Source organism: Polyodon spathula, chromosome 23, assembly GCF_017654505.1.
Source record: "Polyodon spathula isolate WHYD16114869_AA chromosome 23, ASM1765450v1, whole genome shotgun sequence".
Taxonomy (NCBI): Eukaryota; Metazoa; Chordata; class Actinopteri; order Acipenseriformes; family Polyodontidae; genus Polyodon; species Polyodon spathula.
The window spans coordinates 3,821,315-3,844,080 of record NC_054556.1 but is presented as its reverse complement, the minus strand read 5'-3'; positions in this window follow the sequence as shown (position 1 = coordinate 3,844,080).

Genomic DNA, 22,766 nt, shown 5'->3' with positions numbered 1-22,766 from the left:
TGTGAAGAAACTAAAGGTGTCTTAAGGAAGCCAGTGGCTGAATGGGGATTCAGCAACACAACAGGAGGGAGGGGAAAAATATTACAGCGACAACCACCACTGAACATCAAGCTTCTCATACACAAGCTTACCTCCTTACATACAGTGGCATGTGTTCCTCATTACCCTCGGCCAGTAAGCATATAGAACTTCGTATTTCTGAATCACAGATTAGAGACAAGTGAACGGCGAGTCTTATCTGAAACTGGCATTAGCTCTTTATAAAAAAGAGACAACCCTGATGATGTATGGAGGAATACAGAAAGCACTTGTAACTGTGAGCACGTCAATATTACATTACATTTAGTAACATACAAGTTGTTCTAAGGGTCTGAGACCCCTTGTCTCAGTCCTGACCTGAAAGACCACCCACTCACAGGGTAACCGGGTAGCTTAGACACCCTTGGTGGAGCAGTCGACTGATTGTATTAAATTGTTTAGAGGATTTGTGATGTCTGACCCCTGACCTTTGTACATTGTTTTTTTTTATCTCTGATTTGTCATTGGTGATTCCACGAGCCTTGCTGAGTAAATGTCAAGCTGGATCACACCATTCTAGAAACTGGGATATACTCATTTCTGTGTTCTTACCAGTGCCCACCAGTGATAATAGTTTAGAGCAAGCACTGATTTCCTGTAAGAGGGAATATCCTGAAACTCCTTTCAGCAGTGAACTGTCATTGATATCTAAACTTTTTGCAACTGAGGCTAATCTTTGCAAGACTGCATTGCAGATTGGTGACTCAGATCAGTGATATATATATATATAATATATATATTATATATATATATATATATAATATATATATATATATATATATATATATATCCCTCTACGAGGTCTGCCCTCCAGAGAAATCCGAATTAATTCTCATGATTGTTTCAGAGTTTCTGTTTAACATCAGTGATGTTTTGTTTTTTTTTGTTTTTTTAAATTATTTTCTTATTGTGAGTTATTCAGGGAGGCACCGGTCCAAGTCAGCATTTTAGCTACTTCCAAAATCATAAGAGCCCTGATAGTGGTTTACATAGTGCAGATAGCAAGGCTGCAGCATTTAACTGTCCTTTGAAAATGATTTTAATGTAGATCCCTCCTTTATTGTTCCTTTTATTATTTGATTAATATCAAACTCACTTACATCACTAAAGATATCACAGCTGTGTTTTATTCTGCAAAATATAAGATATAGACAGGACCCACTACCCTTACATTGAACTGCATAAGGGAACCTTAGTTCCAATTGTCAAAGCTCCACTTGGTTCTTTGAATACCATGCACATGGTTGTTATTTTATATTCTATCTGATGCATTTGATTGCATTTTTTTCAGTAACAGAAATGTGCATTTCTGCCATACATATTAAGCATAGTGACGACAACTCCAATGAGTGGTAACTCTGAAGCCTTAGCATAAACATCTACTTTTCTTCTCCAAGAGGCTTCAAGCTGTCTAAACAATGACAGTGAGGGACAGTAACAACTAACATGAAACAGCCCTGGGAAAATAGAATGCAAACTTAGAATAGGGGTTACAGGGAAAAAAAGTCTTATTTTTCTTTGCCTAAGAAATATGAACTTGCTTCCCACATCTGTTTGCTTCACTAGCTGAGTTGCCAGGTGCAGAGCACTACCAGGTCAGGACACTGTCATGATATGTGCTGCTGTATAAATTTTTTCCCATTATTTTCCCTCCATTTGGTAACAGTATTAATGCTAAAAGACATGTTTCATCTTTTCCATTACATGTTTTCAGTGCAATATGTTAATTAACTCTCACGAATCTAGTTATTCTTTGCTGTTATGACAGCTGACAGCATGTAATGACGGTGTCAGTAAGTAATGCACTTCATTATTTGTTGAAATCTATTTTAAAGCATGTGACTGACTTTTTCTTTCAGCATGTATACTTATAGTGCATACACTTATTTACAGCTTGTGTATATTATACAGTGCTTATTGCTCATCACCTCAACACAATGCAAGGAGTCTATGCAGCTTACCCCTCAAAGAACAACCACCTCTGCTATTCAGTCCTGTGTCTTTTTATTGCAACTTTGTGGTGTTTTGTGTAAGGAGAACCAACCTTGTAGTAGTTGTAGTTATTTCATAAATCTTACCTGTCCTATCCTTTCATTCATTACAGTGGTCTCAAACATGCAGTAAACACATATTATCCTTTTACAGCATGCATTTTTCGACAACATAAGGTAAGAGAAAGTTCTCAGCTTGCTTGCTATGCCTTCAGGTTTATAGCATCTTAATGGCTGCAAATCATGTCAGTCATCTGGGAAAGCAGCTGGTTGGTTAATGACATGAAAGTAGGCCTTGAATGAGAGGGGACAATTTTACTCTTCAGGTAGGAAGGAAGGAAGGACTGCAGCTATTCGACCTCAGAATCTTGTGTTTATGAACGGATAGGTGTATAAGGAAAGTCTGTAGCCTTCTTTCAGAATGTGACTTGTTATATAGTATTTTCAAATGGCTGAAGATATATCAGTAGAAAACAATGATTAAAATAAAATACATTCCATTTTGATAATATGAAACTTTTTGGGAATTGTATTGCTCTGGTGTTTGAAATGACCCCATCCTCTTTTGGTATGGCATGTGGACCAGTAAGTGGGTGGGATTCTTGTATCTGTCTAAATGCCTCACACAGTTAAGTGTCTTCAAATGTTTCATAGTTCTGTTGTAATCATGATGATGGCCATTAATTATTCTAAGCCCATGTTTTTTTTTTTTAATGGATCAAATAAAAATGTTATTTCTGTTTCCTGAGTCAGGCATATTCACAACCACGCCATAATGTAAACTAACATGCTGTGTCAATGCTGTGCAGCCTTATTACCTACATTGTTCCCTGGATCACATATGTACTAACACAAGGTATTGCTGGTTATAACAGTCCTCCCGAAGCAGAACTACAATTTTGACTCAGTTGTGCCAAAGGACATTGAAGTGTCACACCTCCCAATGGTACTATTTATCTATATAGACACCCCCCTTCTTCCAAATGTACTTCTATTTTTAATTAAAAGATGTACAAATATCTTAAATACAGTCATCAGCTTGGGTTTATCAGCTTGTGTCACATTAAAATGACAAGGGGTTTAGACTCAGTTGGAGTAGCTTTAGGGGGCTTCCTGAATCGTGGCCCGAGTCCATTAACAATTGGAGGGAAAAAATCCTCTGGACTTGTAAAGCAGAAGATGATTGGTGTATCATCAACAGCACTGACGTCTGGGTTTCATAACAAATGGCTTTTCAAAGTAACTATGGCTTCAGATCTCAAGATGTTGGGATTGAATGGTTGCCCATTCCCATCTGATAATGGATACTGTAAGTGAATGTCAGACATTCTGAAGTAATTTCTCCCACTCTAGATGAATTGTTTTGTCTATTTGTCTACAGTGCCTACAACCCAAGGACTCTGCCCATGATTCCTACCATATCTCTTGCATAGCACAAAATTGTTAATGGGGAAATAAGTCATTTGTGTGACAGGGTGCTGTTATAAGAAATGTCATTTTGTGCAGTTTGAGTCTTGGCTGCTCAAACTGTTAAATGATTTATGTTATAATAAAAGACATTAAGATTAAGTCACAAGAAGTTTGTTCTCAGGACCTATTAAACATTAAAAAATATATATATTTTTTTGTTCTAGGAACAGAATAGCATCTATATACAAGATAAAATGCAGCAGATTTTTTTTTACAAATCTTTAACAGTAATTTGTTGATTTCTCATACAGGATTTAAAATAAATATTGGTAACACTTCACATTAACTGTCTTTAATTACTCTGTGTAATTACAATGCTATTATGCATATTTACAATGTATTCAACGTGTAAATCTTTTTGCACAATAAGAGCATGATAGTATCAGAAAAGGGTTAGGGACAGGGTTAGGGTTATATCGTGCAAAATATTGACACAGTAAATACACAGTAATTAGAGACAGAAAGTGTTACCTAAATATTGATGTTGTATTTGTGGAACATTTTTGTGATTATTAAAAGGAGAATAGCCTTGTATGCATGGATCTTCAGTGAACAAAACATAAAGACCTTGTTTTGTGACATGTTGTGTATTAAAAACATAGTTTGTTAGTATCAGTGGTGAGTTAGACATCTGATAGATTTTCCCAATGACGACATGCAACCAGAATATTTTTGCACATCCTTGGAGACTTCTTGACTGTTGTATAATTTCAATGACAATACATCTATACAGGCAGCGTGCCCTGTAAATGAACTGTATTGTCAATAGACACACAATAAAAAGGATTATTGTGTTATATTAGAACCAACAACAGTAACATTGTATGATAATTAGGTGATGTTCTTGAAAAACTGAATGATTTCTTTTTTACTCTTGCCAAAAGTATTGAAAGCTACATTTTAAAGGAATGCCAGGAAGTGACTAAGCTTGTCACCTAATATCATGATATCGTTACCAGATTAAAGATATTGCTTTGCTCTCTTTACAGGCACTATCATTACATTGACATTTGTTTGTAATCTTATTTTGAGTCCAAATAAAAGATAGAAGTTGGCACAAGATTCAAGTATGAAACTGTGTTGGGGGCTATAGTACCATAACTTCCATACAATGTCACTTGGCTCCGGTTATATTTTAAGGTATATCTTTCCTGTAAAATCTACATCTGGTCACTTGTTAGGACTTGTTTCTAATCGTAACACTGCGGAAAGGTATGAGTTCACTGAAACAACTTGCCATATAGTCACAGCTCTAGCACTATCAACCTGCAAGCTTCCAGACTGGGAAATGTTACATTATTTGAGTGACCTCGTAGTGAAATACAAGTTGCCAAGTAGAAAAGGAGCAGAAATTAAAAGCCTCAGAGTTAGTCTTCTCTTTCACAATGTGAACACCTTTAGAGTTTGAAACAGATTATATCAATAAAAAACTAACAAACAAACCTGTAAGATATCATCCAAAGCTGTACACTTCCCATGTAGAAGTGTCTCCTAACTTTCAACCTGGGGGATGTTATTCTATAGAGTTTTCTAAGACTCAGTTTTACCTTAGTCACGAAACCACTAGTTTCCTACTTTCAACGACATAGGGTTATAAATTCATCTTCATGCTAGTTCTCATGAGAAAGTGCTTCTTTAATATCAAGATCCCATCATTTTCAGAGTCTGTTATTCATGTTACTATCGTCATATTTATACTGTATTTATATGAACTCTATAGTGCTATGAATTGTAACGTTTTCAAATAAAGGGTTAAAAATATTGAAATATGTAAATCTATTTTTAAAACTGTATCATACTTTAACTGTATCATACTTTAAGCAAAATCAGTTGTGTCCCTGTTTATTCTCTGTCCAACAAAAGAGAACACAATATGTAATCCTATTTTTTATATTAAAGCATGTATACTGTGCTCAGAGCTACTCTTTCTTAATATGGGTAACATGTTCAAGTTCTCCACTATACAGTCTGTGCCAACAAAATCATCTGTCGGGTACTGCAAGAATCTTTATCTTCATAAGGGCTTTTAAAAAGTGTCATATCATGAAACTATTTGAACTTGAACTTACGAGATGAGATTTCAGAGCTAGTAACCACTACTCACTGTCTAGCTCTGTCTAAGAGAAACCTTTGTTCAATAGTTTAAAAAACATTTGCTTTAAAAAAACAAACATTTGCTTAAAAAAAAAAACATTTGCTTTTCTGAACCCTGCTGGATGTTTTTTTTGGTGACACTTCAGTTTAGGTATATGTTATAAGTGATTATGAATATTCGACTTTTTTTAAATTAATGATGCTATTAACAATTATATGTTTATTATGAGCTGTCAGTTATAATGGATATAGTCCATGTCTTTTCAGGTCTGCTTTCTATATCTGTCTGGCCAATTGTTTGGGGCTCCTTTGCTTTTGCAATTATACACCTTTTTTTTCTATTGTTTATAATCACGTGTAATGGATATTAAAGTGTTACCAATTTTTTTTCTATAAATGAGCAAAATGCCACATCGACCATTTCTCTTCAACTTGGTATTTCAAGCATTTTGTGCTCCATTATGTTTATACTGCAAACATTAAGGGAGAGATTTTTTAATCTCTTTCATGTCCAACCTAGTAGGGAGGGGATAATTAATCTATAAACATGTTATAAGGGATGTGTAGCATGGCAGTAAGAAAGCCCTGCTGTTTAAATGTTTATTTATGTTTAGAACGGGGTCTCCCCCTCCACCCCTGTGTTGTTTTGTGTTTGTTTTTTTTTATTATTTATTGCATTTATATACGATGGCGAAGTGCTGTGTGTTTTGTTTTGTTTTTTGTTTAAATAGAAAACCTTGTGGTAATGTGTGACCGTCGGCTAGCGTGTTGTTAAACTAGCCGGCAGTCACACATAATTAATAAACTCATGCAGATTGTGACCGAGGGGTAATAGAAAAATTACTAACTAGTTAAACCCCTCGGCCACAGTATATAAACCTGAGACGCTCTCAGTTCCGGGTGGGGTGTTCGGAGGGAGACGAGAGTGAGTGAGTGAGGCGAGTGAAAACAAAACACAAATTAACGAACAGTGAAGGCACTTGCCCAGCCTGACCTAGGTTTAGTGGTAATTTGTGTTTGTGATTTCTTTTATTTAAAAACCTTTATTTTTTGCTCTGCGAGCAAGTGTTTTTTGTTCAACCTTTTATTTTATTTTTGTATTCAAATAAACAGCGCACTGCGACTCTTTTTCACTGCAGTAGCTTGTGCGTGTTTTGCTTCCTGCATCTCGCCTGACGTCACCGCAACGCCAGCCTGTCACAGGATGCTATAAGCAAAAGTAGCAGGATATAGCAATGCAGTGTTATGCAATCTAGTCATTTATAAGAAACCTTATAATCCAATAATGTAATATAAATATAAACATGATGATGACAGGCATTTCCATTCCTTATGTTTTGTTATGTAAGTGAGTTATCTGGTCATTTTCTTTTTCCTACAGTGAGTTAGTCACATACGAATGACCTGTTTTAATGTCAGAATGTGTGTAAATAGCAGGAAATAGCACAAACTTTCTCAAAAGTTGCGTTCGCATGTGTGGGCCAAATGAAAGAACGTTTTTTCAGATATGAGCTTGAAGCTTATAAAAGATTGTATCTAAATTGATTGTGCTCAGTCTCGGCTCACAAGTAAACAGGCCCACAAAGGTTATGAGACTTAATGAGGAAAATGTCTCTCAGATTTCTTCTGTTTCCCTAAACTTTAGACGGGTCAACAAGTTTATTAATGCCTTTCAGATTCACAAAGACAGATACTGTGCAATGAGGAGCACGTTAGATGCTTTACCTGCCATGCGTTACCTGGGCTGGCTTTGTGCCTTCAGCTTAGAAACTAAACACTAGAGTCTGAACCCTTGTAGGCATGAGACCGAAAAGAAAGGGGTCTCTCACTGTTATTATTTGTATGGACAAATTCTTCATGGTTAGCCAGTAGTAAGGAGGAACTACATTCCTAAAAAATGATTGATTACTGCAAGCTTTTCAAATTTGAAAGTGTTTCTTTGTTTTATTTCATTTTTCTGTCAGTCTCTACAGACTGTCCTGAGTAAAGGAAAGTGCATATTTATCCATTAATTTCCTCTTCCCGTACATGAAGCTGACTCTCACAAGAGGTTCAGGCAGTAAATCATACCTGTTTGCCTGGATACTTGTATGTCTTAACTTGAGTACATGATGTTATGATGGTTGTGTGCTGAAATTAAAATTCATATTGTAGTTATACCTACAAATGACATCTCTTTACAGATACAGAACAGTTGTCACAAGCAGCTGATTGTGATTGTTTGGTTAAGCCTCTAGAAGGTGCATTTGTGAGGTGGTTGGTTATTAGAGGATTTTTAAGTTCTGCCAAAGCTGGGTCCTAAACTGGAAGTTGATGGGAAAGCTGGGTAGAAATGGAAAGGCGGTAGGGGGAAATGTCCCCCTCACATTGCAGCAGTGTTTTTTTTTTTTCTTTTCAACATGACATTTCTGAATCGTGATACCATTTCCAATACCTACGGTCTCAATATGATAAAAACATTTTCTTTTTCAACACTGCGATCTTATCCTGTCTTCCTCTGGGGCGCCAATCTGAATATGTTTTATTATTATTATTTTATTACTGTATGCCTCAGCTACAGAAACTATCCCCCTCCACTTTTGATGATGATGGTCAGAAACAAAAATCAGCACCCACATGACATGGTTTTGCCAAGCATTGCTATTTACCATCAAGATAATACACATATAAAATACTGCTTCTCAAGAGTGCCTTGAAAGTTGAAATAAAGCAAGAAAATAGTCTGTGTTCTGGAAGAAGAATGATGTAAGCATTGCTTGTTGTTACTGTGACATGCACGATACACCCTTGATCAAAATATTACTGAGGACTATACCAGATACTTTGCTGTGACTGATATACCCTCAGACTAATCCTTAAATAGTGTTTGCTTTTGCCTTCCCTTTAATGTCAGTGTTTTTGTTTGTCAGAGTCGTTTGGTGCCTTGCCACACTGTATAGCTTGGCTCAATGATACGTCTCAGCGCTTTGAAGAGATTGCAGCAGAAGCTTTGAAACCCAAAGCTTGTCACATGTATAATTTCATATCAATAACAGCCGTAGTCAAAACATCATTTCTGATCCATGTTAATTAGTGGCTTCAAAACAAGAGTAAACAAAAAGCAAAGGAATTTTAAATTGCTTGTTGCAAAGCATGCCTAATCAATCTTGATCATAGACGCGGCATACTGTATATACACCAGCTGGCCATTTTATTAGGACATGCCTTTTCGATTTCATTCCACATCGCCCAGAATTAGACATGCAAACTAGATTGATTATAGGACAAGTGATCCTCGCAGCCCTTCAAAGCTGCCGTCATTTACTCAAGCATTGTACGATTGAACTTGAATGATTCGTCATCAAGATCTTCTGCCGACCTCTTAGATTGAGACACCTTCCAGTCCCTTGTGAAGTCTAGCCCATGTTGTGTGAATGCTGTGATCAGGGTAAATGATGACCCAACACAATATCAGACAGAGGACCTACTAAACTGGAATTTTAATCACTTACATACTTCAGGGTTATGTAAAAGCAGATTCCTAGTTATCTATATCTCCCTGGCATTATATATAATTTATTCATTTATATTTTTAATTATACAATCAATGTGTTACTGTTCGTGTGCAGTACCACAGGAGTCTTATCACATAATAATCATACCCAAACCCACAACACTGTCTGTCTCCCTTTGAAGTGTTATCTGTATACTGCGTCACGTCATTAATCACTATGCTTTTGAAAGGCGATGGATATTTTCATTCATTTTTCTGGCCATCAACCCTGCATTTATCTAAAATTGTGCTGAGTGTGTTATTGTATTCCAGTTTCCTCTGTGAGCTTTATATTTACATTTTTTTTTTTTTTTTTTTGGTTAAAAGTGAAACAGGTAGTTTGACATCCGTGCCATAAAAAAAAAAAAAAAAGACACAAAACGAGAGGTGAAAGGATGGTTCATGTCTGATTAGGTCTGTTGTTAGTTTGAGACTGCCCCTTTGACTAAACACATAAAGAGATGTACTAATCCATATTGTACATGGAGAATTAGTGAAATGTGTGAAGCGCGCATTGCAATGGAAGATGTGGAAGACTGAAGTTCCATTTCAATTTCAAGAATTACCACTCGACCTACCATAGCAATGTATCAATATTGTACAGCTGCTCATAACTTCCTTTGATCAGTGTGTTGCCTGAAGCTCATGTTTGTTAATGAATGTATTAAGTGCTGGTACATTGCCATTGTAAGTGGGTACTGTACAATTATCCATAATTTGTCCTGTTGGATTTTTTTAAATAACCACTATTGCAATATTGTTGTCAAAGCCATCAACATGTGTTTCATGCAGAACTGATTTCTGGTTTTGACACACTCAGATTCAGTACCAGGCACCAAATATAGATGATTTTTGGCAAAATTTAAATAAAAACAACATATGAGCGTCCTTCCCCTTGTCCAGGGGTACACAGGCATTGTGTGAAATGAGAGATGCACGTGGTGTTTATAAACAGAATTCTATCACAGATCTCAGATAGCTGTGGACGTTAGCTTTAATTGCAGAAAAGAACAGCATCACAACATAAATTCTTTACATTTTCTTTGCAAGGTTTTCATTTTGAAGGTTAGACTCTGTAGGTATCAAGTATAAGACATATATCCCGGATACTTTAGATGCACAATTACTGTTTTGTTTTTAGGGCAAGAACATTCATCTCCTATCTTGAGTGCTTTTACAGAGGGATCCAGCAACAATCTGCATTGCTTTGTTTGTTCAGTGAATATGGATGGCAAACACTGAGCAAAAAGTGCATGGCTTAGAAAGAACCCTTTGAAAGAGCAAACTCCTGGAATTTTGAAAGGATTGAGTTTTGATAACCACTATAAATGTACAAAATAAAGGATAGAGTTTAATACATTTACAATGAGCTAGTATTAAGATATAATTTTAGAAAGTAACTAAATGACAGTCAAGGCTGGGTGACTCTTAATTAGTATGTTTTTCCACACATTTCTCACCATGGCATTATTATCCTAAAGTCCTAACAATTCAACCAGCTGGATCACCTATTTCTTCATATCTGGCCAATAACACGGAAAAACCCTAATCAATGTGAAAATACCCCTTTTGTTATTATAATGTTTTATTTGAAGTCAGGTATACAGTAGACTCTAATCCAAACCCCACTAGTTCACATTTATTTATAAATCCAAACCAGATTATCATAAGGAGGCTGTGTGGTCCAGCGTTTAAAGAAATGGGCTTCTAACCAGGAGGTTCCCCGGTTCAAATCCTGACTGAACCACTGACTCGTTATGTGATCCTGAACAAGTCATTCCTACAATGTTCTTGTAAGTGACTCTGCAGGTGATGCATAGTTCACACACCCTAGTCTTGTATCTCGTAAAGCGCTTTGTGAGGGTGGTCCTCTATGAAAGGTGCTATATAAAGATTATTATTATCGTAAGGTGACAGCAGTCATAGATAAAAAAAAAAAATCCATATTTCAGTTGTTTCATTGTATTTTTTTATTCGAACATATAAGAATCAAAAACATAAAGCAAAGACGAGACAAGGCACTTTTTCGTATAGCACAGATTACAATCAGTACTAATCTGAAAATGGTCTAGTCCCGACTAGTTTGGGTTAAAGAGTTTACTGTATGTAGATATAGTCTAGATGCATACATGTCATTTTAATCTTGGTGCAAGGTTAAATGAACAATTTACAGCCAAAGCTTCGTGCCCCTGAAGTCTTTATTTTAAATCTAAAGACACATCTTTCTTAAATGCTGTGTTGAGGTGCATGCATCTCATTATTGCATTCTTGTTGTTTCTCAGTTAAATACTCAGTGAAAAGAGGAACTTGGATGAAAGCCTTAACTGCGTATGATAATCGTTTGGTTCCATATGCACTTTGTGATATAATTATTGTGCTGCTGTATTTATACACATTTACTTCTAAACTGGGCATACAAGTTAATACAGGCATGGAAAACATGGTACAAGTTTAAATTCTTAAAATGTTATGTAAAATACGTACCACACATGTTGACAAAAGCCTGTGGCAGGACATTATATATAATTAAGTGCATTTCAGATAATATTCCTGTTGGCGAGTTGAGGATCAAGTGATTGTCAAACATAGGAGAGAAATAAAGAATGCAGAGAGAAGATGTCCTGCCACAGGGAGTGGTTAACATGTAGAAAACAGAAAGTACTGATTAGAGGAAAAACCTCAGAATGGAGTGTGGTAACCAGCGGTGTACCACAGGGATCAGTATTAGGTCCTCTGCTATTCCTAATCTACATTAATGATTTAGATTCTGGTATAGTAAGCAAACTTGTTAAATTTGCAGACGACACAAAAGTAGGAGGAGTGGCAAACACTGTTGCAGCAGCAAAGGTCATTCAAAATGATCTAGACAAGATTCAGAACTGGGCAGATACATGGCAAATGACATTTAATAGAGAAAAGTGTAAGGTACTGCACGCAGGAAATAAAAATGTACATTATAAATATCATATGGGAGATATTGAAATTGGAGAAGGAATCTATGAAAAAGACCTAGGAGTTTTTGTTGACTCAGAAATGTCTTCATCTAGGCAATGTGGGGAAGCTATAAAAAAGGCTAACAAGATACTCGGATACATTGTGAAAAGTGTTGAATTTAAATCAAGGGAAGTAATGTTAAAACTGTACAATGCACTTGTAAGACCTCATCTTGAATATTGTGTGCAGTTCTGGTCACCTCGCTATAAAAAAGATATTGCTGCTCTAGAAAGAGTGCAAAGAAGAGCGACCAGAATTATTCCGGGCTTAAAAGGCATGTCATATGCAGACAGGCTAAAAGAATTGAATCTGTTCAGTCTTGAACAAAGAAGACTACGTGGCGACCTAATTCAAGCATTCAAAATTCTAAAAGGTATTGACAGTGTCGACCCAAGGGACTTTTTCAGCCTGAAAAAAGAAACAAGGACCAGGGGTCACAAATGGAGTTTAGAAAAAGGGGCATTCAGAACAGAAAATAGGAGACACTTTTTTACACAGAGAATTGTGAGGGTCTGGAATCAACTCCCCAGTAATGTTGTTGAAGCTGACACCCTGGGATCCTTCAAGAAGCTGCTTGATGAGATTTTGGGATCAATAAGCTGCTAACAACCAAACGAGCAAGATGGGCCGAATGGCCTCCTCTCGTTTGTAAACTTTCTTATGTTCTTATGTTCTTATGTTCTTAAGAACTCAGGGCCTCAATCATACTTTCCAGGAGTATAGTTATTGTTTTTCACAAGTGGTGTAACAGCTTGAATATTGCTTCTGAATTCATTATAATTGTTCTAACTTGACTTCATGACCGGAAGCTGAAAGCACAGTACTATGTCTATCTCACAAAGAGAACACATGAGAAACCACATCAATATAAATATAAAAACAATATACAAATACAGCAACAACAAACTAAAAAAAAAAAAACATGTTCCTTTACTCCCTTGGGTCCCTTACTCAGCACCAGTCCTTTCTGTCAATTGCATCCGGAGTTTTACTTGTGCTTGGTACTAAAACCAGACTTATTATAAGATACTGAATGATTACTATGCCTTGCATATATTTTATCAAATGCAAAACTCAGAAGAACTACTCAAAAGTAGACTAACCACATTTTTCTCCAAGGAAAAGTAACTTGAATGTACCATATTAAGGTTGTTATGTTAACCAGAATAAGGAAATCAAATAAGAAATATTAAATCTTGATTATGATCACCAATGCTTCCCATTTACATGTTGTTTTGTGTTGCCTGTGCTGTCAATAAAGTTTGTTTCAGAGACGAAAAAAGTCTTCACCGCCTTTCATTGGCTGTACTGGAGCACCATAGCACCACACTTCCAATCAGCAAAAGCCAGAGTCAAATTGCTTTCTACAGAATTATTTTCCTACAAAAATGGTAACATTAATATATATATATATATATACACACATTCAAATTAGTACATAAGTTACATTGTAACCATGTAAGGATGCAATTGCGGCCTACTGCATCAGAGCAGCTTTAATGACATGAGACCTTATCAGTGCTAATCTTCATATTGTTCATAATTTCTCTCATTAAAATGTGCTATTATTGTAAGCCTTTCACATTTCAAAGGCTTAGTTCCCTAAGATTGTCGAACGACTCTCCCTACCAAGTATCGATTAACACAATAGAGCGGTCTCCTGTGTGTGACAGTCAAGGGTGCACTGTGATCACTGTAATCGGGAGATCATTTCATGTTCTTGAAGGCACAATAATTCACGTGGAAAAAGCCCCCGAGATTCAGGTATTTTTTTTTTTTGTCAAAAGATAAATTCTCTTTCGGTGGGATCCTCCATCCAGGTGCAAGGAAGAGACTGCCTCAGGACCCACCATTGAAGAGGAAAGAGGCTTTTTGTTTTCAAAGGCATAATGATTCACTAACCGTGTCATTTTAGCTATGAGAATTTTTTTTTTTCTTAATGGAAAATCACCACTATCTGATAGAAGTTGAAAGTTCTTCAAGAACACCAAAATGTTAGAAATTGTGGCTTAAAAATGTGTAGATTGTGTGTGTGTTTTTTTTTTTTTTTTTTTTTTTTTTTTTTTTTATTTTATAAATAAAGTGTATTTATTTTTTATGTTAATTTGGCAGGGATGGGGTTAAAATCTTATCCCTGTCAAATCCATGTGCAGATTGTTGCCAGGTGCTGATTAGTTGATTGATTGTTAATCAGCCCTGGCCACACGGTAGATAAGAGGAGTCAGTCCCTTTGTTTGTGGCTCCTTTAGTTTAGAGAAGGACTGAGGGTACTATGTTGTCCGTGCTGGTCTGCACTGAGATAAAGCTGCTTGGGTGCTGATTTGTTTTCAATTTTGTTTTGTTTAACTATTTATTTTGTTTAATTTGCAAATAATAAAAGTGCATAACAAATGCCTGAACTGAGGTCTTCCATCTCTGTGTCTGATACAACTTTACAACAGCAACTTACAGAAATGAGTAAAAAATCTAAACAGATAGTAGTGTTTTTTTGACAACAGCTTATTTCTGCCAAGCATTCTGTCCCTAACAAATGATTTAGGATAAGCAACATTGACTGATTTCACATGTATCTGAATGGTGTCTACAATAAGGGGATTGCTGTATCTGCCTGGCCTAGGATAAGGTTCCTGGTCCTGGCTTTGGTTTTAAAGGTCTATTGTTGTTTACTTGAAACGGGTGTTAGAAGGTAATCCCTCAGATAGCTTCACTTCATCTTTCAAAACACACTACAAACAAGGTTGATAGTTAAAAGCCTTCTTAGCTTAGAACATCTCCATCTGCACTTAAGTACAGTTCCAGTAAGTTAGAAACAACAAGATTTCATAAAGGTTTTTTAACAGCTTTCATAAAATTTAGTACTTGCACGCTCCTAATTAGATGTGATGTGAAGTCAGATCTCCAGCAGCTAATGAAAGGGAAAAGAACACATTGTTGTGTACTAGAAAAAATAAAACTATAATCAGCATTCAAGTGGCAAGAGCGGTGGTTTTGAAGGGTTAGGGGTTTCTTTTAATAACTTCATATACTGCATGTCTTTGTAAAAGCTGCTTGTGTAACATTCAAGACGTGTATCAGGTGATTCATTTGTACGTTTCCCTTACTATTGTTCTGTACAATTATTGTGTCCTGTTATATTCTATAATGTTCCTTCAAAGCCAGTTAGGGCTAAAGTAAAACCGTGCTGCATTTGATTATTACAGATTTGTATATGGTTTATATCAGTGTAGTGCAGGGCTTCTCAAACTCGTTCCTGGGGATCCCCTGTGGCTGCTGGTTTTCATTCCAACCAAGTTCTCAATTACTTTTAATTGAACTGATAATTTGCTTAATTAGACCTTTTTACTTGTTTTCAGCTCTTGAACAATTGTATATTTCAAGTTAGCTATAACATTTGATAAGTAATTTGAACTATGCAACTGTTTAAGAGCTGAAAACAAGTAAAAAGGTCCAATTAAACAAATTATTAGTTCAATTAAAGGTCTAGTTAAGTAATTGAGAGCTCGGTTGGAACGAAAACCAGCAGCCACAGGGGGTCCCCAGGATCGAGTTTGAGAAGCTCTGGTGTAGTTTAAAACATAGCTATTGTCAACCAGTACTTAATATGATAAGGAATACTTTTAATTGATAAGACAAGGATGTACAGGCAATTGCTCATAACAGGGCTGTAAGTCTTTTGAGGATTTCCAGTGACATAATCATCAGATGAGCTTCAGGTGTCACCAGAACCTCAAGTTATAATGCACAGCCTTATAAGTTTTTGTATATTTGATTTGTTATAATACATGACGTATGTATCAGATTTTACAGCTATTCCCACTTATTAGGTAGTGATAATAAAAAGCATTATAGCTTACCACACACTAGAGGTCTTTTGTTTAGGTTGTGTGCACAGATTGTTGCTTCCAAAGCAGGGATGTTTCATCTTCATCTTGATAACAGCTTTTAAAAGCTTTCCTTCAATGCCAGTGACTTACACTGTCATAAAACAAACAAAGAATAATCTTACCATTGTGGTTCAATTAAAACATGAATTCTGTTTATCCAAACACTGTATAATTCATTATTTAAAAATCCAGCTCTTTATTTCTCAAGAGTGTTTTGAGCAATCAGGCCACATACTTTGTATTCTAAAGTAATTCTCTGAATTCAGCTACTTAATTATTTTTTTCCATACATTGTACTTGATACTGTATATAAACAGAGCACTGTAAACATGGCCATCCTCACATGGGGAAGAACCACAGTACTCTGTGAGCCTTTATTTACTGAAGTACTGATCTGCTGGAATTGGTACAGAAAAAAAATAAAAAATCACTTTGTATTCAAGTTCTGTGAAGGTGATTGACTGGACTAATCTGACTGGCTGTGGACACTGAGAGGAATTAAAATCCTATAATGTGCTTTCTTTGTTCACTCCACTGCGACCCTGGCTTAACCCTTTGAGAACTTGACCATTCCAGATCATGCACTGATGCACGTTTTTCTTTTCTCTCCCACGAAAAAAAGATCTTTCTAGTGATCAGTATGTATGTTTGCAGTAAGACTTCCTGAAAATAATCATATAAAAGTGCAGCCTCTGTCAATTTCAGTAAATAATGGAAACAAAGCAAGTTTCAAAATGAGTTTTCAAAGTGTTTAAGAGTTTTTGCAGTGGTGCAAACAGCTCCCTGTAGCCTATGCCAAGGAAGTTCTGTTCATTCAGGAAACTCATGTGATACATTATATATTAAAACATGACTAGACAACACAACTACATTTTACATATTATGCACTGCATTCTTTGGCCTTGCCTTTCAAGATACCCCTGCTCATAAATTAGTTTGCAGATAAGTGGAGAAGCTGACTTTAGGGAACCCCCCCCCCCCCCCCCCACGTTAGACAAAGCTAAAACAGCAGGTGGAGGCTGGAGAGCCAATCAATGCACAGATTGTTTGTTAAAGGACAAATAAAAAACTAGCTGTTCGACTGATGATTTGATCTGGTATTGGAAGCACCTAAAATATGTTTGATGTTTACGTGGTTTGATCTAAGGTTAAAGTGAGTTCTCTGTCAGAGCCAGCTCTTTGCTTCATTCCTGCCAGCAGTGATCTACTGCATGCTCCCAGGCAGGGATCAGACATAATTGCCATTTATTTTTATCTTGGAGCTCTGTGTTATATTAGCACCATGTGATCAAGCTATGACTACGCAAAGCATTCAGATCCCTGACTAACAGCAGCATCAGTACCTGGAAGAAAGCATTACATGGGTGGTACCCAGACCTACCTCTATAAAAACACACCTGCTTTTTGCTCATCAAGTCTCAACAAATTGAGGAATATAATCTCCTCTAAAGCCCTCTCGATCTTCTAAGTTCTGCCTCGTTTTTTTGTTGTTGTTGTTGTTGTTTTTTTTATATATATCTTAGCGATTTACGTACCGGTAATTAAAATTGTAATACTTAGGGCAGTTGTGTTGCACAATAAATATGTGCTTTACAGGCTCATATGTGCCTGTTTTTCATATTTGTGTGTCTCTTTAATTTGATGGGGGTGATAGATGCATAATTACATTCTGCCTTTTTCGACACGCGTATAAGGCAGAGCATAGCATTGTGTAAACATTGCATCTCTGTTCTTGCAGCCACTGGAAAGTTTAGCATAAGGTAATGTTCAGATTACTATTTTAAATACCACAGCCCTGCCGCATCAGTGAGTGATAACAGTATACAGTACTCCATACACTACACCACAATGGGTGTGCATGAAGCCCGATTCCAAACCCCCAACCATGCCAGAATGTAGTCAAAACACAAAGAATTCTGAATGTATGGAGTATTTCAATGGAAATTTGGTCTGATGGACAGTACCAGGTTACTATGTAGTAACTAGGTTTATATATATAAATTCAATATGCAAACATAACATTATCCATGACATGAAGAACATTCAGGTCATAAACTAGAGGTTACATAGTTTGAACTTTTATGGAGTGAAAAGGATTTATAGCACACACTGCTGTACAAAAAAAAAAAAAAAAAACAATTCACATAGCCACCTTAAAAAGCCTTGAACATGCATAACATGCATATAGTATAACACTATGTGGGTTTCACTCCATATTGTAACAAATGTTGTGTAGTGTTTTCATTGTTCTCATACCTTATCATTTGTAATCAGTAACAGTACGTTTTAATAAGTTTAGGAAATACTTTTTGTTATTATGTTTATGATTAAATAATAGCACATCTAGCTCCATAATTTACTATGGATATTCTGAACAATGACAGCAGTTAAGCAAGCAGATAACAACAGGCGTGTGCTCTGCAATGCACTGTGTCTAGTTTAAGTGCCGGTGGTACATGCCCCAACCAGAGAGAACACCATTCTAATTGCTGGATACTTGCTGCCAGTGTGTATGATTTATGAAGCAGTTAAGAATCAAGTGAGACAGCCCTTTTCTCTATTACCTGGTTCAGGCAACATTGACTATACTGTTACCTAAACTAACCAACCCCAATTAAACAATATTTTACTGCAGTTGTCTATCTGACCACATTTTAGTTTAATATTAAAAGCAAATTGAACACTAGAAACGTGTATAATCTAATTGGCTGGATTATTCAAGGACTGCTAACAGGGAGGTTTTATTTTGCAACTGGGTAACATTGAATATTTTAGTATCTGAATGCATGTGTTTACACCTTTAATCACTTGGTTTTAGTCCCTTGCCTATAGCATTCAATGTAAGAGTTTTAACACTGCGGTGGAAACTTCAATGTTGTTGGTTAATCTCCAGTTCTTAAGCCAATTGAGCAATTATGGGTCAAGTTATAGAAGACTGTCAAGCACTCGTACTGAGAAACTGATTTGTTGAGGAAAGTGGAAAAAGAGATTTGTCCAGAAGCTGTAATAAATTCAAAAGAGGTGACAGCGGGCAGGGTGGAGGCAGTCGAAGGTGAATGCTCAGATCCGCTTTCAAAACGGCCACCAAATTAGTTCTGTCATTGAGAATGAATTCAATATTTAATTAGAATCAAAACATTCAGACTGATAAATGATCAAGTATGGTACCAGTTAATATTTAGTATTACTTGATAAAAGGCATCGGAGCTTAATACTGCTTTAGTTTCCGACCTGTTTTCTTTTTATTATTTATAAAATATCTTTAATCTTTAACCAAAAATCCAGCAAAAACAAAGAGCTCATGATGGCAGTGCCCGTCGTAAATCACAAACTCCTGTCTCACTCCAGGTGCGCGCAGGTGTTGTAAGAAGCCAGCAACAAAATGCATGTTTGCAAATAAAATTCCATTTAAAAAAAAAAACCTTTGGAAAGACTAAGGTATGAAAACTGGCAGTGGAATCCAAATGTTTACACAAAACATTCTCCCAAGCATTGAAGGCATGTTTCTATGATCCGTCTGTGGAATTCATATTTAAAGTTCCTGACAAAGGGGTAGAATAAAATGTAGTGCAGTTACCAATATTATTACGAGTGAAAGTGGAAGGCACTTGCAAGTGTTTATGTACATATCAGCCAGTAGGTATGGCAGCCTAACTCTTTTTAAAGGATACCAAACCCATGACAGAAATCTAACAGTATTTTAGCAGCCTGTGGAAACATTAGCATAAACTTCTGACCAAATGACTGTCTAACAGGCTTTTAAAAAGAATATGACATTGTTTTAATGATTTTAGCATCTCATGTAGTTTCAAAACATCAACACTCATAAATGCATCATTCAGTTATGCTATTAAATAGCAGTAGTAATGATAACCATTTAGTTTTTCTGTTTAGAAAATACAAGAATAAAGGTTACACCGTTTATGATAATTTATTATTATTATTATTTTATTTTATTATTATTATTATTATTATTATTATTATTATTATTATTATTATTATATTATTGGGATATTGTTTATAGTATTTACAGTTTTTTTAAAGTTTCTGAAACCCCTTTTTTGTCCCGCTTTTGTTTAAGGATACATTTTTAAACAACATCTGTCTCGCTATAATTTTGAATGATTTGTCAACTTTTGCCTTTGATTTTACGCCAGGACTCCCTTGAAATGAGATGCGTACCTCAAGGGTCATTTTTAGATCACATTTTCAAGGAAGGATTGTTGTAGCTGGAATGTAAATAATGACCTAAAACAACATCTTCTTTAATCGATTTGAAAGAGAATCAAGTACTGTAATGGGAAACGTGCTTCACATTATTTTTTGTAAACCACTCGTAGTAACAAAACAATGGTGTTACTCTACCCAAAGCTATTTTGTGTAGCTTTCTTTTCTTTCTTTCGGGTGTCTTTTGATACGAGTGGTCGGATGTTTTGGAGTCATTGTTGCAACAGCAAAAAAAATCTTTTCTGTCTATTGAAATGAAATTCCTCTCGACATTCCCTCTTTTTTTTTTTTATAATTGCAACGCTTTTGACTTTTTAGACAAAAAAAAAAAAAAGGTTTGCTGGTTTTTTGCATAGTTAACATTTTGCTAATGGGGAGCCAAGATTCTCTCAGCAACCCAACAACATTTTCTAAAGCTTTTTGTCGTTGTTGTAGCAACTGGTGGCTGATCTGTGAATAAAGCAGATGTCAGTGCGGCTGGGTGAAGAAAGAACCATCTATCACCAGGCTGCTTCCACTCCTACTGCCCAAGCAAGCCATCAACATGACAGCTTCACCGCAGCAGTCTTCAATTAAACTAGCTGTAATGCCTTTTTCACTCATCCTATTATTAAACAGCAATGCTATGTTATAAATATGGAGTAGCTCACTGTAGCTAGTTCAGTTTCCTGACTCTCTAACACTATGAAACCATGAAAGCATTGATTACATACCAGCTCTCAATTACTTACAATTAGGGATCGCTGTAGTCGTCGTCATAGAGGGCTTCAAATTCCTAAATACACACAGCATGTATTTTGCGAGTACTTTTCAACAGTCATTGTGTTTCAGAACCTGGAGCTAAAGCTTCGTCAGTTTGTAGTGCAATTAACCCTAAACAGAAACATTAAGCCCAGCTATTTTCTTTAGACAAGTTTGACCAAAGATTCAAAGGGTTAAACTTTTTTTTTTCTCTCTTCCATTACTCCAATTTTGTGGGTTTTTTGTTTCCTCTTCTCACATTAAAACGTAACTGGGGTCTGAATTAACTCAAATTTTATGTTGTTGCCAAAGCTACAGTTTCTAATGGTTACAGCACCCACGTACTTTTGATTTAATCCAGACCTGGGAATAAGTAAATGTTAAAGCAGAAATACTCTAATAGTGAAGCAGAAATATTTTGTATAATTAATATTTATTTAGAAAAAGAAAAAAAAAAACATCTTATAAAGTACTTCTGATAAATATGCAGTTAAATTAATTGCTCTATTTACATTTGAATCAGACTCCTGAAAACATCTCAACATGTCTCAGCACCATTGTAATTACTGTAAATTAACACCATGTCTTATGCACTAAACAAAATTAAAGTATTTTCCTTTTTTTTTTGCAGGATTCAATTAATTATAGAGAGGATTTGGGGGTAATTTTGGTATTCCTTAAATGTTGCTACCATTAGACAGTACTGTAGCCAGTGTGTTGCATTTTAAAGTTAGTGAGGCATGATGGGAATTGTCTTAGATCCAGCCTCTAATGAAAACCACAGCACTTCCCCTCCTGTTATTTGGAGCAAGTCAATCAAGTGCTCTTTTATTCTAAGAACAATAGTCTCTATTTCAACCACGCAAACAATGTAAAAGTCTTAGCTTTGCTGACAGACATTCGATTTGCACTTTCAGTTTGCAATAGCACCCTCTTCCCTGAATATTACTTTTAATTACAAGCAATTCAACTGATCCATGTTCACATCTCACTTAGAAATGGAAATGCCCTCCTCAGCTATATGAAACAGTGAGGTCAACTAGCACTGATTAGACTGTGCATCTTTAAGCCATGCTGCTTGGAAAGCAGTGGCTCTTTAAAATCTGTAGTGTATGATACACATTGTCTGCTATTTGTGAAAGAGATGGTCTTAAAAGATTAGAGTTTTGACCACAAAATGTTACCCAAACATCATAACATCTTTCATGAAAGTATTTGTTGCAGTAGTTTTCAAATTCATCTGGGTATGCTTAAAACAAAGTGTTACACTATTTATAAAAACACAAGACAGCACACCTTTTCAAAGAAATGCTAATAACACAAAACATCAAACTTTCATGGCCTTAGGGTTAGTTTTTGTGAAGACCAAGAGACTTCCTCAAAATGTGAACCAATCCTTTTTAAACGTGTTTCAGTATGCTATCTGTTGCATCGTGCAGTGCTGCTAGCGTTATTTATTATAACAAGCTTACACAGTGATGAATATGAAGCCAATACCAGAAGATATGGATTGGGAAAAAAAGGGATTGTTTCAGTATGGGATTATTGCAGAAGGAATTTATTAACATGAATCACTAAAACTGACCAATGTTTAAACTTGTGATTATGCAGGGTATTTTTGGCAAACCAATTGTTCTGTCTTCAGTTTGTTTTTGTGAAATGCTTTACAGGTACTTTCTGTAGTGCAAAACAAACATGTTCTCCTTCCAAAAATTCTTCATAAAAGAAAGAAGCGCATTCTTCATTGTTCTTTGG